Genomic DNA, 4385 nt, shown 5'->3' on the forward strand with positions numbered 1-4385 from the left:
GGTGTACGTGGCTGGCGCCTTAGCCGGTTGAGCTATAGGCGCCGAGCCAAATCTCTCATCTTTGAAGTAGAGATATAAAAATCCCTTAGGATTATTTTGAAAGTTAAATGAAATACATTTATGGTACTTGATACTGTGCTTAGTCAATGTTGTATAATATTGTGTCAGGTGAAGGCAAAGCGACAATTTTTTTCTTTTTTTTGAGACAGAGACTCACTGTGTCGCCCTCAGTAGAGGGCTATGGTGTCACAGCTCAAAGCAACTTCAGACACTTGGTTTTAAGAGATTCTCTTGCCTCAGCCTCCCAAGTAGCTGGGACTACAGGAGCTGGCCACAACGCCTGGCTATTTTTTGGTTGCAATCGTCATTGTTTGGCAGCCCTGGGCAGGGTTCAAACCTGCAAGCTCCAGTGTATGTGGCTAGCGCCCTAGCCCCTGAGCTACAGGTGCCGAGCCAAAACAATAAATTTCTGAATTGGGATAGTAGCTATGAGAAAAAGTGGGATTTGGATAGATGAGACTAAAGGTTAAAGGGTTAAAGCTGATGGTAAGATTTCTTGCTTGAATGATGATAAAAGGACAAAAGTAGGGAAGTCTAGGAACCTTTCAGTGAGGAATGGACTGTAGCTTCACATTTGGACCCCTACCAGAGTGCCTTCAAACTGGAATAGTACAACAGATGATTTTTTATTACATGAACAAAATGAGTTTAAAGTTGATTTAGCATTGAAGTAGGCAGGAAGAGTGCTTGGGTAGAACTTCAGGCATCAGGCCTAAATTTGAGAAAGAAATCCATAAAGTTAGTTTTCAAAGAAAAGTGAAAGCACCAGGATTACCCATCTTTTGAAATTTTATCAGCACATTGTGGAATTGGTGTTTTAAGGCTTAAGACATTGTTATGTAACAATGTTTATAAAGTCAACAAAAGATGTACTCTTTTTCACTGACTTCTTAGTTTCAAAATGTTGCAAGAATAAATAAACCAAGACTTCAAGTTGATCAAGGTGCAGGCTTCTTCTGTAGTCTTTCTTTTTGCATAGCAGATATATTCCTAAAAGTTTTGTTGATCGTGTGCGTGTGTGTGTGTTGCATATCATATTTTAAATATTTTCATAAGGTAATCTGTGATTTGTAAATAATCAAGTGGTTAATCTTTGTTGCATAAATTATCACTTTCCTGTTTTTAAAGTTTTAATTTTGTGTATTGGATTCTTTTAAAGGCACATTTATATTTTCTTTAGCTGAATTGATGGCTTCTGGAGAACTTGTATAGCTGCAGAATATGCATAGTTTCCCAAGAAGAGTGCTTTGCCTTTGGGACAAGGACCAGAATAAAGGTGAATTGTTATTACATAAGATTTTCAGTAAAAGTCACTGAAAAGTAAGTAATATTTTTGTTTCAGATATATGTTAACAAGGGTGTGCAAACTGGCAAGAATTAACACTTTCCTATGTTTATTTTATAGTGATAGTTTTATGCTTTAGCATACTTTCTTTATCATAGAATGGTCTCTGGATAAGAATGTTTTCAAAGCAGTACCTAAAAGCAAGCATTTAAATAAATGTACAGGGTATAGAAACATTTTTGCCAATATATTATTGATTGCTCTTTCATAGAATGCTTGAAGTTGATCAGCAACTTTAATAATTATGAAGAAATTTAGGAAAAGGGGAATCCCTTTGACTATTTTTTTTAGATAGAGTCTATGTCACCTTTGGTAGAGTGTTGTGGCATCACAGCTCACAGCAACTTCAAACTCTTGGGCTTAAGCAATCCTCTTGCCTCAGCCTCCCAAGTAGCTGGGAATAGAGGCACCTACCATGATGCCTGGCTGTTTTTTGTCGCAGTTGTCATTGTTGTTTAGTTGGCCCGGGCTGGGTTCAAACCTGCCACCTTGGTGTATGTGGCCAGTGCCATAACCACTATGCTATGAGCACTGAGCCCCCTTTGACATATTTATTTATTTATTTTTCTCTTTCTTTTTTTAAAAATTAAATCATAGTGTGTACATTAATGCAATTATGAGGTACAATGTGCTGGTTTTATTTTATTTTATTATTTTTTAATTTTTTATTAAATCATAACTTTGCACATTGATACATCCTTTGACATATTTAAAGAACAGTTCATTTTAATTTTCCTTTGTCTTCCCAATATTGCTTTGGTAAGAGAATTGGCATTACAGAGTTCAGGGAAACATATTGTCTTTGTCTTAGGTTCATAGAAAGTTGAACTGCTACTGGATCATGCTTTGTACTGAAGAAGAAACTTAGTTTCTTTTCTTTCAAGCAAGTATGGCAAGTCCTGATAATTTTTTTTTTTTTTTTTGAAACAGTGTCCCTCTGTGTTGCCCTTGGTAGAGTTCTTTGGCTTCACAGCTCACAGCAACCTCAGTCTCTTAGGCTTAAGTGAGTCTCTTGCCTCAGCCTCCCAAGTAGCTAGGACTACAGGCACCTGCCACAATGCCAGCTATTTTTTTGTTGTTGCCATTGTTGTTTAGCTGGCCCAGGCTGGATTCGAACCCACCAGCCTCAGTGTATTTGGCCAGCACTGTAACCACTGTGCTATTGGTGCCGAGCCAGCCCTGATAATTTAATGAATGAACAAAAGTAGATCATTTAGCACAAAAGGAGATAAGGACTAAATTAAGGCATTAAGAAGAATTTTATTATATTGGTTCTATCAATTTTATGTCTTCATATTTTAGAGTGTTTTTCTTTAGAAGAAAGAAAGGTTGCTAGTTGAAATGGTTAAGAAAGGGTTCAATATCTAAATGGTTAAGAAAGTATTTAGTATCTAAAATAAAATTTCATAAGTAGCCAAAGCTCTGCACCAAAATGTTTGAAATGCATAGAGAATTAGATAGAAACAGACATAACCAATAACATTTTTTTATTTCTTATATACTTCCGAGATAAACTTTGAAATCTTTATCACTAAATTTTATTAAATAATGTAATTTTTAATTATATGTTCTTGTTAGAGTAATTTAAGGTCAATGGCTTTTACTTTTGGTATATAAGGTAGACACTAAGATAATGCGATTTTGTATTATTCTTTTTTATTCTGGCACACTGACAGCTAATAACAGTTAAAGATGAAGGGAATTGACAAGAGAAATGACTCTTAATGTCTTTATTGAGCAATGAATAATATGAATCCCAGTTTGGACATTAACTTTTTTTAATGTACTTTGTAACTGCATATTAATTGTTATTCTTCATAAATGATTTTTTTTTTGAGATAAGAGTCTCACTATGTCCCCCTCAGTAGAGTGCCTTGGCGTCACAGCTCACAGCAACCTCAAACTCTTGGGTTCAAGCGATTCTCTTGCCTCAGCCTCCCCAGCTGGGACTATAGGCGCCCACCACAATGCCCAGCTATTTTCTTGTTGCAGTTGTAGTTGTTTAGCTGGCCCTGGGCTGGGCTAGAACCCACCAGCCTTGGTGCATGTGGCTAGCACCGTAACCACTGTGCTGCAGGTACAGAGCCTAAATGATTTTTCTTAATAAGGTACCATGATACCTTAGCATTTAGTGGAAAAGTTTAAATGCACATAGAAAAAGCTTAAAAAGCTTAATATGGTCTTCAAAAGATAAGTTACGTGTAATATAGTGTGTAGCAATACTCTTAGTAAGTATAACCTTATATTGGCAAGGGTATAGATAAAAGATTTGTGATTCCTATCTGCTATTGTATATTTTATAAGTAAATTGAATAAAGCGGGTAGTGCTGATTTTGTTCATTATTCTTGAACAGTGAGTTTCTGTTTGTGTATGTCAGACACTATCCTAGTGGGGATGCAGAGATTAACGAACATATTCCATGTATTCCAATAGCAAAGTATCAGGGCCCACAGGCTGTGTTGCTGATTTTGTGAGGACTTTTGGTTGTCTTTAGCATTGGATATCAGGAAATTAGGCACAGACCACTTTTTTGCTAATCAGCTTTTTTTAAACTTTTGTTTATTTAATGTGTGGCCCAAGACAGCTCTTTTTGTTCTTTTATTTTTTCTTTGCAGTTTTGGCTGGGGCTGGGCTTGAATCTGCCACCCCCCGTATATGGGGCTGGCGCCCTACTCCTTGAGCCATAGGTGCTGCCCCTCTTTTTTTTTTTTTAATGTGGTACAGAGGAAAAATAAAGGTTGGACACCCCTGGATAGAGTTAAAGAAATAAACAATTTATTATAATACAGTGTGATAAATAGTACAAAGTACAGCGGGAGGATAGAGAAGGTGAACATTCTCACTATGGCTGGGGTGGGGGAGAACAAATGAAAGGAAGTTGAGAAAGGCTTCTTAAAGTGTATAACATCTAAGGTGGAGGGTAACATCAAAGGTGAGCCTTGATTTTAGATCAAGGAGAAGAATTTTTTTTTTTTTTTT

At 36.5% G+C, this 4385-nt stretch overlaps 1 protein-coding gene across 1 annotated transcript in view; it reads left to right on the forward strand.

Moving 5' to 3' along the window:
• USP37 (ubiquitin specific peptidase 37) overlaps positions 1-4385 on the forward strand; it is a 111087-nt gene that overhangs the window by 4569 nt on the left and 102133 nt on the right. Inside the window, exon 2 of the mRNA XM_012802259.2 lies at positions 1241-1380. The gene's annotated coding sequence lies outside the window, so the exon portion shown is untranslated. The remainder of the gene's footprint in view (positions 1-1240; positions 1381-4385) is intronic.

Source organism: Otolemur garnettii, unplaced genomic scaffold (assembly GCF_000181295.1).
Source record: "Otolemur garnettii isolate 467f Iridium unplaced genomic scaffold, OtoGar3 scaffold00013, whole genome shotgun sequence".
NCBI classification, from domain to species: domain Eukaryota; kingdom Metazoa; phylum Chordata; class Mammalia; order Primates; family Galagidae; genus Otolemur; species Otolemur garnettii.